The sequence below is a fragment of the Diadema setosum genome, chromosome 2 (assembly GCF_964275005.1).
Source record: "Diadema setosum chromosome 2, eeDiaSeto1, whole genome shotgun sequence".
Lineage (NCBI taxonomy): Eukaryota > Metazoa > Echinodermata > Echinoidea > Diadematoida > Diadematidae > Diadema > Diadema setosum.
This window is the reverse complement of record NC_092686.1, coordinates 13,352,028-13,366,954: the sequence shown is the minus strand read 5'-3', so window position 1 is coordinate 13,366,954 and position 14,927 is coordinate 13,352,028.

The window sequence follows — 14,927 nt, the reverse complement described above, 5'->3', positions numbered from 1 at the left end:
TTACTTTGAAAAAAAAAAAAATCAAGTAGAGCAAGTATTTCTGAGTTATCACCAATGCTGGTGCTATTTGCTTCATACTTGTGGTGTTCAATGTATACAGTAATTCATCTAGAAAAGCTGTTCAGGTGTTAACGTGTAACTTCTCTACAAAATAGATTTGAAGATCAGGTGACACTGGATGTACAAAGCAACACTTCTTTGCAAAGCAGGGTCATCAGACCCAGTACACTTAAAGTCGTAGGCATCCAGAACAATGCAGTTGCCAAGGTTTTTCAAGAAATCCAGTGGTCTTGTTTGAACTGTGGGTGGCGTTCTTCAAAAGAAACATAAATCAAAGTTGCACCAATGTAGAATGTTGACACAGGTTATCAAATTGACCTTTGTAGGGCTATGCTTAGTTCAATAAATCATTTTTTATAGTGTTTGAACTAATTAAACTTTTATACAATATATGTCACTATAAGTATTTCAGAATTCAATCCTGTAGAAATAGCAATACTTTTATCATCTTTTGTAATAATGCAGAATAAACAGGGTATCTTAAAAAAAAACAAAAAAACTAGTTATTCAGACATTTAAACGACTTTTTAATCTTTTTATCAGATTTAAAATAAGTCTTTAATTTTATATTATAATTCAGATTATGATATGATTGAGTAGTTCTTAAGTCTCTTCACCTTACAGGCTATGCCCATTCCTTGTAAGTGATGTGTTCATGAAAATATGAAAAGCAAGGCTGAGGTTTGCCAATTATGTGTGACAATGAGCATAAAATACTTTATCTTGGGTCTACAATTAGGTCTTCACAATCCTCACATTGTATTTGTACATATCAAAATTACATGTATATTTGTAGATGCTAGAGAAATTATTGCAGTGAGTGTCCAATATTGTACAAGACAATGACACAGAATTTTTATGAGATCTAACTGTAGTTCTTGTGAAGTGTGTATTTTGTGTATGACGCAAGGTTCAGAATTATGTGAATGGCGTAGTGAATATGTGCGTATAGTATTGTGAGCGCAAAACTTTTGCCCGAAAAGACAGCATTGGACATGTGTCTTGAAGGCCAGTAAAGGTCAGATGTTACACTTGATGTCGTACGTTATGTAAATGTATTTAAATGTTTTTAAGAGTTGTTATTTATTTTTTTTTCTCTGCAATTTCAGCATTGTGATTGTCAAAAGAGTTGCCTTATGTAAGCCATTATCTTCGCGTACAGATATTTCTGCCAATGAGGAGGTCACAGACATTTTTGCGAGATGATAATTGATATGCTAACGTTTATGTATTATTACCCTAGGGCATAGTGACATGTTTGCATGTTGTTAAATTCGCGATCCAACTGTGAGTCGCGAAATTCGCAAATATAACAGCTTATACGGTAATATATTCTATTTTATGTCAATGTTTTTGTGCCATTCTATTTTTTCCATGTGATTCCAGTGCTGAAGAAATTACTACATTACTAGAGCTGTATGAAAAAGTGCATTTTATGATTTGTATTGATATATAACAAGATGAAATGAAGTATAGAGGCCTTTGCACCTTCTGCCGCATCTTCTGAGAAAGTATTTTGGAGATTTTGTTTGACATACAATACTGGTCTGAGAGAGTATAGCTCATACCATCTCCAAGTTTTGGAATGTTTAATTTGAGTGATACTCGTCGGTGATTTTCTATGTGGCGAGAATGTCATCTCCCTGTTTCCCTTGCTGGAAAGCATTAATGTCCCATGTACCAGTGTGGCGATAAGATTACGGGTCACATGTTTCGATATCATTGGAAGTATTGATGAACATTATTTCAAACCACAGGAAGCCTGTGGTGGTGAAACACGGGCCATGATAGTCTTTTCAGTCAAGATACAAGAAAAACGGGCAAACGATGCTGGTGACCTCTCGTGGTTGGCCCCTGGTAACTAGCAATAGTCAGCAAACTGTATCAACCAGGCACATTGTGCTGTTCAAGAAGAAGTGAAGGCAGTGACAAAGTAATGTAACCCTGCATTAAAAAACCTGCAAATTACTGCAAACGGTTGTTTTTTCCAAAACATCTGAAAATATGCAATTTTGGTCATTTCAACCTATTTTGGGTTTTGGCGTTTCTTCTAGTATCAATTTGGACTTACGATTTTTTTTTTTCCCCAAAAAAATGTGGAAGCCCCCTTTGCCTTGCTACACTTAACCCTAAAAAGACTGGGCTATTTTGGTAGCTCGAAAGACTGGGGGGGGGGGGGGGCCTAAAGGGCCCCCCCGTAAGATCTCGGCCGTGGATCGCGCGATCGCCGCGGAAATTTGCACAATGGTAGTGTGCGATGTAATCTACAAGATCGTATATTTAAATTTTCCAAAAATAGTCTTCTTTTATTTTATTTTGATTAATTATGCTAATTTATGCGAGAAATCAGACCTTTTTTATCTAAATCAGTAAATAAAGCTCCAAAAGTGCTCATTTTTGGTCTAGATATTCTTTGTAGCACTCTTAGGAAATGTACTTGAAAAAAAAAAAATTTGTATCAAAATTAATTTCTTATTTTATTGTTTTATGAATTTCTTATGTATTTCTTTGTTTTTTCGACCATTTGTTTTTGTTGTTTTTTTTCAGCAAAATTTGTGGCAGACCCTTTTTGAAGCATAATACTACTAAAACAAATTGATTTTAGCCATTGAGAGTAAAAATAAGCATATTTATATGAACCATGTGATAAAACTCAATTTGTATTGACTTTGTACACAAAATCGCATTTTTGAGCCATTTTCGGTCTCACGTGCATGTACAAAAAGTTATGTAACTTCAGAACCGTACCCCCGGGCGTCACAAATTTGGTGTCAAAATGTGCGGGAAACTCGAAAGAAAAAAGTCACAGAGCATCGCGGCGAGAGCATTGCGTGTTGCTGAGTAATCGCGCGAAATGCCTTTTTAGGGTTAAACTTTGGAACCATGTTACTGTATCAGAAGCATTTTTTTTTAACATTGTCTCATAGTTTTGGGAAAACGTATGTAGGCTAACCAAATGAGGATGGTGCAAGACTATTTTTGTTGTAGGTCTCTCAGAAGGTGTCATCCTGAAGAGGTTAAAGGACGATCCTTCCCGAGACTAAAATCCGTCCGAAGTCAGTGGCCAAACCATGGTAACAACTGACTTCATACCGATGTCATCGAAAAGTAAGACATGGGAAATTGTAGACTTTTTTGTCATGGTAATTTTCATTTGTAGGCAGTACCAGGTGCTGGCACAGAGTGTATGTTGTGCAGATGAAGTGTAGTGCATGAAGTATGTAACTCAAGATGTGATAGCACAGTACATGAGCCCAACTGATATAGATTGCCATCGAGTATTCAGTGTTTGTACACAAGATGGAGGTACATTCATATTCATCAGGGTCTGTTTATACAGTTTTCATTGTAGTCCATAGTAATGTATGTTGTCCACGGTGTCTATGCAAGCAGCAAACTGGCAATTTGACAATCACAGCACCATTCGTACCGATGTAAGATTCTTTAAAGATTTTCATCACATCCAAGTATATGGCTTGATTGAAGTGCATGTATTTCAGAGTGTGAAACCCAGTGGAGTTTTTCTTCTCTGAAGTATTTGATCATTCTTTTTCTGGTAATGCCCCCAAATTACCGTCATTAATGGTGGTAGTATAATTGTTGCATGCAAAATGTTGATTAACCCAATTTGTCAAGCTTTAAATAATGCGGAACCTTTGAGAGAGGAAAATTAAAGACATCCTGTTCATGCAGTTTCAAGGTAATCAAATGTAGACCCAACTTGTGTCTGAGCTGAGGCTGGGCTTTAAGAGCTAATGACAGGATATGCAAAACCACAAATGTCTTCTGTGGGGAAAATACAACCATGTGGTATCATAAATGTTGCGCCATCCCGGAAGGAGAAGATGTTGTCTGTTATGACGGTTCAGTCAATATCAATGCTTGTGTGCTTCTCAAATAGCAATACTCTGCGGGGATTTTGGTACCATGCGACACATAATCTGGGCCCCGATGCATAAAAGTATGGTAACTTTGCATGAATGCTATGAATGTTAACTATGCCATAGCAACACTATTCTACTTCCAATCAGAGCCACATAATCACCAATGGTTACCAGTGATTACAGAGTTTCAATTAAATGGAAAAAATTATCATTGTTTTATGCAGTCACCGGGTTCCTAGTCACCATTTGAGCGATTGAATAGACAGTGATCCCCTGTACCTTGGTAATTGAATAGAGTCATCTTTGCTGTGTTATTGCAAACCTTCATTAATATGATGCAAGGGTCACATACCTGTACTAGTAAGAGGACATTTCTTGAGATTTATGTATAGGTCAATAGAGTACCGAAATGATGATGTCACAGTGCTTTTTTTTTTTTTTTTTTTTTCATAGCTTAGAGCTGGCTCCAAACAAGATAGCCTTGCACAATTAGGCTTTAGGGCAGTGGGCTGGACTTGGTTCCAAGCACAGTAAGCAACCCTTGTGTTTAAAGATATTTTGGGCTAAGTGAGGCTATTTAGAACCAGTTTCCACGGCAATGAAGGGCTATGATGTCACTTTTTGGTATTCTATAGGAGACTCATTAGGTGATGATGTTATCACCTTTTCAAAAATCTATACGTCTGGTTGCTCCAAATTTTGCAGAATTGTAAAAAAAAAATTATGAGAAACTAGAACATGATGTGGAATTGCACTTTGTTAAGATTACAACTGCAAGATGATAATTTGATAAAACACCAGACAAAGTATGGCAGGATTCAGTATTATCTCTACTTTTGTTTGAAAAAAAATAACCATTTAGTATATTTGCAAATATATGAAATATTGTATATGCTGGCAAATGTTTCTTTTAAAACTGTCATTTATCATTTTATGTTTTGGAGAAAGTCTACTTAAAATTGTGCTAGAATCGCAAACAAACTGAAACAAAAGAAGCTGCACATCACAAGTGGCTTGTAGAATTCCCTATGGTGTCCATTTTGCCACTTTTGATGCAGAGTAACCATTTACTTTTTGACTGTGAATGTTTTGTCTGTGTGTGTGTGTGTAAGACTGTGTGTAAGGCTGAAAACAGAAGAGTGAAAGGAACTTGTGCAATGTTTGTAAACTGTAGCCATGTCAAGGGAAAGTTATGCTGAGTGAGAGTATTTGAATCAAGCCAAACAAAAACAAAATCTTTGTGGAACTTGGGAAAAGATTGGACAAATGGGGAAAGCTATGACCACATGAAGGTTACTAGGTCAGCTAGTGTAGTGTCATACTGGCATTCCATTTACAATAAATCCCTTTTGTCATGTAGCATAATACAAATTTTACTCATTCTAATTTTCCTAATTGAAATTGATGACTTTTTGTGTACAAAATGAATGGAGAACTGCTCTGCACGTAAGTCACATGTAGTTGCCAATTTGCCTTACTTTCTAACAGTTCATGACCTTTCTTTGTGTGTCCAATTTTCCCCCAGTTTTCACTGATTTACTTCGTCTGTGATTTTGCTATTTACATATAAAGAACATAATCTAAGGAAGAAATTTTCCTAAAAGGGACATGATCATCCTCTCATATCTGATTTTGAACAGATTTTCACACATGTGCTGCCTTGATTCCACTACTTTCATTCAGACAAACTTATCTCATTGTAAATTCTGTGTCTCTGCTTTTGTATGTCATGTATTTCCGATCTTTGAGATTGTCTTCTCTGAAATGCACTTTTGCCAAGTCATAGTTTATGAAATTGTATTCACAAGAATGAAATGATATCATGTTTGTAAAGCATGTGTATTTTATATCCACATTGATCCACAGTATGTACATTCACACTGAGGATAAAAATAATTCAGGTACAAAAAACAACAACAAAAAGAGCACATAGCAGCTTCTTACCAAAGTATATATTTTTACACATTTTGTCATATTTTGTACTAATAAGTATACAATGGGCATGTTCAGTGATCTCTGCTGTGAGCCAGTATGCCAAGTAATGCCTAATAGGAGAGTTTTATTTGAAGTGACTGTATGATCAATGATTAATATATTGTGACTGATATTTTGTGCAGTGCATAGAATAAATATTCTTTATATTTGTTGAAAATGAGTTTGTATTCTTTGCTTATGTTCTTGTTTTTATACTCGGCATAATTTGCATGTTATACAAACTATTGACAAAGACTATGAACATGCTCATTCGGAACAGTGAATCACTTGTGGTTAAGTGAAAGCACCACTTTCATACCAGAATCATATTCATATTTGATAATTATGAATTATTACATCCTTATTTTTGAAGGATGCTTAGGCCCTTTATGCAGTGTAGATATGAATGAACACAATTTACAACAGTGATAAAGAGTATATTGGACTAGGGCTAGCTTGTTGTTAGGAGTCATATACATTGAACTGGATGATTACATTGACAGATTCTTAAACTCTATAAATTTTGTATTTTGGTAGCCCAGAAAAAAGGGAAAGAATTTTTATATGTATTTTGCCTGAAATAGAAGGAAACATAATCCAATTTTTCTTTTTTTTTTAATCTGAGTTGCCCGATTTGGTCACTAAAAGATAACCTTTTTGAAATTTAATGACACGACATCAATTTGTAGTGGCCCTGGGCCAACGCTGTATGTCAAGCACTGTCAGGAAAGGTCGTATGGTAGAACAGTACAAAGGCTGAAGAGGCTACCCTGTGTAAGTAACACCATTATTGTTATCGTTATTGCTTGTGAAACTGAACTACTCATACAGCAAATAACACTTGTGGCCTTATTAGTGCTATCAGTAAAATTGATGCGAGGAAAGCTTTGGGAAGAAAGTGAAAGGGGAAGAGATGGAGAGAAGGAAAAAAGAGAAGCAAAGAGAGGAAAATTGGGGAAGGGAGAGCTAGCTAATAGGAAATGCTATTCCTTCCTGTATTATTATGTTATAATGTTGCTACATGCACTGGTAAAACTGTTTACTAGAATGAACAGCGTCCCACAGTGATGTTGTAATAAATTAATGTGGGAATCTCGCTGCGAGTCTGAAAGTGAATCCACTGCTCACGCCACAAGTTGCAATTGCCTGTCATAAATAGAGTAAAATCAATAGACATGTAGAGAGTTCGTCGACTTAGAATAATAAAGTCTGTTATGGAATGACATAAATAAAGTTTTATACGTTGTCTCAATCTTGATAAAGCGAGCTTTAGATCGACGCTATAAAACGCGAAGACGACGCTGCCTCCCGGATTGAAACAGCAGTCGATCTCGCGCATGTCCAGAACACCATTTTTGTCTAATTCGCGTCGTCTTTGCATTTCTATCGCAGATTAGTCGAGTAGAAACTTTTTAGACCTGGAAAAGTTTTTAAGTACAAGGTTTTCTTGATGATTTGTGTAGGGTATTGGGTTAGATTTAGCTTGGTTGCCACCTGGGCAACCTTGGGCAACTTGTTTTATTAGCCTAATTAGCGTAATTACGTAATTACCATATATAAAATATGTAATATATTACTAATTTTGATACAGAGAACCAGAAAACATGGGAAACAAAACTTTTTAAGGGTTTTCTATATCGAGGAACCCATTCATAACATTAATTTTCAATTTCAAATTATGTAAGTGCCTTAATTACCGTAATTAGCATAATGAGCGTATTTGCATATGCATAATATAGTGAAGTATATGGTAATATATTTTTTCTCATTGTTTTCTCATAGATTATTCGCACATGCATTTTGTATTTTTTTTTCAAATTGTTAAACAATATCAATTGATAAAAATATATATTTTGTATTCATGTATTAATTTCTGTTTGATGGCAATTAAGTATGACTGAATTGAATTGAATTGAATCAAATCGAGATCACCTTTAACCGCAAAAAAAAAAAAAAAAAAAAAAAAAAGAAATGTCACGAGTGAACAGTAATTAAGTGACACTTATTCGACGCCGTAGAACGAAGAGACAGTTTGGATCAAAATCAAAACTTCATATTCTCACCCGGCCTGGATTACCTTTGTCGCATAATCACAGATGGCACACTCGCACGTTAAGCCCTTTACTTTCAAGTATTCACTTTCTATTTCATTGGGAATCTCTTATTCCATGAAATGCCGTAAAATAATTAGTTTCGGCTAAGGTATACAGTCACAGACAGTGCGTGTGAGAGAGTGTTTATGTTTTCTCAGCCTTTAAAAGAAGAAACTTGGAATTAGTTATGAGAGTCAGTGAATGCTCATCATAACGCAGAAGTGCTTTTATTTGAAGAAGTGCTTTTATTCGAAGAAATTCGGCGGAAACGAAAAGTACAGCTTCACTAGGTAAAGATATGATATTTCATTCGGAGAGCGAGAGTAAAAGACGCAGCATTTTCCGAAAACGAAACGACAAACAAACAATACGTTAAGGTCCTCGTCCAGAGAAACCACAAACTTCAATTCAATTCAATTCAATTCAATTCAAAGTTTATTTCATTTTTCGACATAACATATGTTTCACTTCTTTTGATAACAGAGAACAAGGTAAATAGAACATAGTGAAATGAATAGACTGTACAAGAATTGAGGACCTATAGTAATCATACATTGTATAGTAAAAAAGCAACAGAAGTGATCGAAGTGAAGTACATGTATACCGTGCGAAAAATATATATATATACCATTGATATGACCTGAAAATGCTGTTAAGCCCAGGTTTTGTTGGTGTTGTGGTTGATTCATTCTTAAGATGGGTACTGAAATTATCTGAGCTTGCTTGGTATCTTGGCAGCCTTGAACAATCATTTTTATTAGTCTCATTAGCATATTTAGCTAATTAGAGCAATATGTCATATGTTCTTTAATAATTTCACTGCAGAAAGCCCGAAAACACACGTATGGAATACGATTTTCAAGGGTGTTTTAAGACCAGGAATTCATCTGTAACGCTGTACTATTTTGCTGAATATGCTAATTAGGCTAATAGATAATAGTCGCACTAGATTGCCAAGGTGGTAACCAAGCTTAGCTTACTTCCATACTTGTCTAAAAGAGATAAAGCAATAAAAAGCCTTGTACTAAGCAACTTTTCGATAACATTTACATATGGTGTATTTATTTATCTACTTTACTTCTAATTTACTTTTGTACACATGCAAATTAGGTTGATATGCTAATTATGATATTTAAGACACTTGGATCATATGAAATTGGGCACTGGTGTTATGAATGGATTCCTATAGTAACAAGCTATTATATGCGTATTTTCAGGCTTCCTGTATTAAAGTTCAATATCCAGGCGTCCTGGATTAAGATTAGCAGGTATACATATTCCGCTAATTAGGTATAAATTATTATGCTTATTAGGCTAATCAAAGATATTTACCCAAGGCTGAGAGGATGGCAACCAGCTTAATTAGTTTACTGCGTTGTTAGTACCCATCTAAAACACCAATCTACAAAGACCTTGTATACATATAAACCAACTTTTCCAGGCCATATACAGTACATGGCATATGACACCATTTGCTGGACTATTGTACACTGTACATATATAATATGCTAATTATGTAATTATGCTAAATATGATATTTACGACAGTTACATAGTTTGAAAGTACAAACCAATGTTACAGATGAATTCCTGGTCTTAAAAAAACCCCTTGAAAATCGTATTGGGTTACGTGTGTTTTCGGGCTTTCTGCTGTGAAATTATTAAAGAACATATGACATATTGCGCTAATTAGCTGAATATGCTAATGAGACTAATAAAAATGATTGTTCAAGGTTGCCAAGTTACCAAGCAAGCTCAGATAACTTCAGTACCCATCTTAAGAATGAATCAACCACAACACCAACAAAACCTGGGCTTAACAGCATTTTCAGGTCATATTATCAGTGGTACATATTACCATATACTTCACTATATTATGCGTATGCAAATACGCTCATTATGCTAATTACGGTATTTAAGACACTTGAATAATTTGACATTGAAAATTAATGTTATGAATGGATTCCTCGATAAAAAAAAAAAAAAAAAACTTAAAAAGTGTTATTTTCCATGTTTTCTGGTTCCCTGTATCAAAACTAGTAATATATTACTAGTATATTCTAAATACGTAATTAGGCTAACTAGGCTAATAAAAAAAAGTTGCCCAAGGTTTCCCAGGTGGCAACCAAGCTAAATTTACTCCAAAACCCTTCCAGAACACGAATCAACAACAAAAAAAAAAAACCCTTGTACTTAAAAACTTTTCCAGGTCATGTACATGGTCTATGACATCGTCTACTGGACTAGATCTAAAGCTCGCTATTCTACAAAGAATCGCCGACTCCGTACACTTTGCAATCTCATATTAGCTTGTATTAACCTGACAGTCACGCCAAGTCTTCTGCAGATCTCCGCCATTCATATCAAGACAGCGTGCATGCAACTGAGGACCGATCAACTTAAGATATAAAAACTCTTATACAGTTTTGCAGGTAACATCTTCGCCTCTGCCATTTTACACCTCTGTCAGTTCATCTTCTGATATTTCTAACGCGGAAATTTTTACCCTTGGCACTTTAACCCCTGGTATTTTGTTCTTCTTTTATAATACTTTTCATAATTTTGAAATCATCATCGCAGATTGGAACGCAAGTTATATTTATTCTCAGCCATTGTTTCTCTTTATTTGGGAACTCGGAATTGTCAAAAAGCAGCGATGATGTAAATTTGACAGGCCATGTGTTCACTATTCTTTCTGATGGGACAATATCCATATCAACAATAAAACAAACAAGCAAACATATAAAGGACAATGTCCATATCAACAGTAAAACAAACAAGCAGAACTGTATAAACAAAACCGTGGTTATGAAATGTCAGGGACAACATTCACATGAACTTCGCTTTAGAAAGCGGAGTTGAAACTGGTCTGCGTGCTTTAGAGCTGCGCGGAGAGAGTCTCACTCACTAACCTCTGTAGATTCAACATCCTGGATGCCTCAGTTGCCGGTCAGACGATATTCACCAACTGCATGGCATATTCCGTTTTGAATGCATGATCAGATTTTGATTTTTGAGGTTTGAGGTTTCTCATTATCTGAAAAAATCATCATCAAAAACTCTTGGAAACTGAAGCCACATCTCGACCGAAGTTTCCGATGGTCTCACAAATCAGCGTGTGTAACAGTAGTTCATACGCGTCTATACGTTACTGCCACGATACTAATATTAGCAAAAGTGATGTCATCACCCATAGAAATCTTAACTAAATTTCCTTTTCTCTTTGACATAAAACCCATAACAATAAGGTGTATCCTTCGCATCAATTCACTGTATTATTGCAACAACCCGGCAGCGATGACTTAATAGAGAGAAATGAATCTGAGCTACTGAGTCATTAAGCAAATATAAAATCATTTATGTGTGCAAACCATTAGGAGAAGATGATGAAATAATTCGCCTCTTCCAATAAGCCATGCACGTGTTCGGTGAAAACATGACTTATGACACATTATATACATTAAAAAAAAACTTTTTTTTTTTGAAAACATGACTTACAAGCTATATGACACATTATATACATAAAAAATCATATAGCTGATTTCACTGTCACTTCTGTCTCTCTGTTCCGGCTGATTTTACTCTATTCATTAGAGTCAAATTGAACAAGATTTAAACGTACGATTTAAATTTTTGTAAAAAAAAACACCAATAACAACAACAACACAAAAACATATGTTATGGTTCTTAAGTTTCGACGGATTTTATTGGGATAAACAGAAAAATCGTCATGCTATTGATCTTGTTTCAGTCCAATGTATTTATCCGAACATATTATATAGGGCCTAAGTAACACGAAGTTAATTTTGAAGGAAAAAAAAATGAAAAAGAAATAGTCTCCATTCACACGATTAATAATCATTCTCACAATCCACGTTATCGTCTAGGAAAACTAGTAAATTCTGAGCATTGCACAATATCACCATGAGTTTCGAAATCGGTTCAAAACTTGAAGCCAACTTTGAAGTTTCAAATTGTTGTTATTGGTGGTGGTGTTTTCCACTTATGCGGACATGAGTGATAAAACTATGATGGTACCGGCAGATTCCACCAAGAATATCCATTCATTCGTCGAGTTATGAACCTTGAGCAGACTGGACTACGTTGTAAATGTATCTTTCATGCCATACATAATTGTTATGCAGCGTGTCACGGAACTGTAAATTGCTGTTTGTTTTGGGAATTCCAGATCTTACGTCAACATCAGCCATGATGATGTCACAATAGGCCTATGGTCGTTTTTTGTCCTCGTTGGCAAAATGTGAAATCAGCTGCTCGTGTTAAAGGCATTATTTACCATTTGCAGTTGAAACAAAAACCCAGCTTTCAGTGCTTCAAAATAGTTCTAAAATGTGAGTTAGGGGTAGAAACAATCAATGTAAAAATTGTTCATCAGTATAATCAATATTAAGTCTTGTTGAATATGCAAAATGTGAAGAATAGTTATAATGTTGGTTTGTTTTTTTTTTAGAATAAATTGTCTACAGTTAGGTTTATTTACAAAAATAGAGATATCTCATATTTTAGGCTCCATGACGACATGATTATATATAAGATGTTTTGTGATACAACTTACCTACACATATGCATCAAATGTGATAACTCGAACATTTTTAAATCACTGCTCCCAATCGTAAACAATACCTTTAACATGATTTCGTACCCTATACTGGGTGTAAAAATAAAAACCACAGCGGGCCTCCAGGCACAAGACAGACCACAGTCCAATTTGTATACCGTTATTATAATATCAACTAAAATGATATCTTTTTTTCTCTTTACTCACGTTTTCATTCCAATGTACGTTTTAAACCATAAAGTTCTCTTTACTGATGCAGAACACGTATACAGAATATAATGTTTGTGTTAACAAGGCATGTCTGTAACTCCGTGGTGTTATCTTCTTTACAACTAGGGCATACTTGAGTCTCGGGATGTCAATGTGTGTGTATATCGTATGTGTGTTTTCAGTTACAATTATTTAACTGTATGGAATAGGAATTTCTGTAACGGGACTTCTATTTTCTGTACAAAGGTGGAATGCTATTCAGACTGAAACAAATACAGTCTTTGATATTAGGTCTGCAGAAATAAACGCCCATAACATGTGATTTATGTCAAGATAGGTTCGAAGTGAAATATCGGTCCATATTATTCCTTTGTGTGCTTTCAAAGTCCATTGACACAGAAAGCCCTATACATGTATAACATGTGAAATACACACTGTTCAAATCCCCCGGCACAGAAAGGGTTAAAAAGAACATGTATGACTGACAGCGGGAGAGTATATTACAGCAGAGGGGTGAAGATTTGTTTGTTCTTTGTCAAAAGATCAGCAGTTGCGATCTTATTGATTAAAAAAAAAATGATAGCACAAAAAATATATGACGTCAAACAAACAAAAATGTTGGCTACTTGCTGCATGTAATCGGACATGAAATATAAGAAAGTTCAAGGGTAGCAATATCTAATATTGCTTCTGTATAAATATTGGCCACTGTCACATGGGAAATGGGGAAATGTCAGGAGTAAAGTAATCATTGCCCAAAAGTCTACCATCAACCTATATATCCTCATTGAATTTCCTTCAGACAGACAGCGACAGCAGCACCGAAGAGTTGTTACAGTTGCTGAATGATCAAAAAAAAAAAATGTACAATTGAATTGAAGGTCAATTCTATGTAAATAATCGGTGGGAATATTGTGAGAGGATTATATCATCGCTTCATCTGATTTGTATATGTTTTCTGATCGACAATAATCACCATTTAGTCAGAATTAAGCAATCGGAACCTTTTAAGATTCCCCATCTCAGTATAACTTTTTTTGTTGTTAATATCAGCCGATTTTGATGAAACGTGATCTGTTTGCTCAGCAGTGTTGTTTTTACATCAAAGTCATCTTAACCATTACGGAGGGATTTTTACTTAAAGATAAACAACAACAACAAAACATACACAAGAGAAACGGTAGAGACAGGGAAATACCCACTGAGATGTCTAGTAGTACAAGGTCATCGTGGTCATAATTATGCTTCGGTTGCGGCTGTGATCAAAATCACTCACCGTGGAAAACTTAGCAAAATCTTACCGACATTTGAGCCTCCTTTGAGAATTATAATAACACACGTATAGACTCAGCCACTCCCGGCATAAGGGAACTAATGGATCTATACTGAGCATGATAATTATGAAGTAGTTTGTAGGGTCTAAATGAAGTACACATAATATCTAGATATGCGGGGCTGGAACTCTGAGCTACTCTGGATCCATGCGGTTAAAAGTCTTGCCAGTCCTATAATCAATGACCAGTGAATGGGAGCAGCATGGCATCTGTTAACTGCACAATAGGCCAAGTTAGAATTCATTTTGCCAAAAAGGTGTGGATTTAGTGTACAGTGCAAAAATACAAGTTCACATCAATATGTATATACATATATACATATATACATACATATCCTCATATATACATATATACATAATAAGTATATGTATATACATATTCCGTTTTCTAGGAAATCTTGGGGGGAACGTGCTTTCGCTCACGCTGGACCAACACTGTGGAATTCACTTCCTCGTGAGCTGAAAGACTCAAGCTCTATAACATCTTTCAGGAGTAATTTAAAATCCTATCTGTTTAGCAGTGCATTTTGAAGACCAGTGTCTTTTGAAGACAGACTTTCATGTCTTTTTTTTTCTGCTTCTTCATCTTCTTCTATTACTGTGATGTACTTGTATTTTCAATCTGTTTGCTTTGATGTACCTATTGTAAATCGCCTTGAGCATTTAATCAAAGTGGAGAACGGCGCTATAGAAATTGTATGTATTATTATTATTATTAATAAATGAGGAAAATCGAACATTCGTTTCAAAGTTATAGATATGCATTTTATTCATTTTTTTTTTTTTTACTTTTGG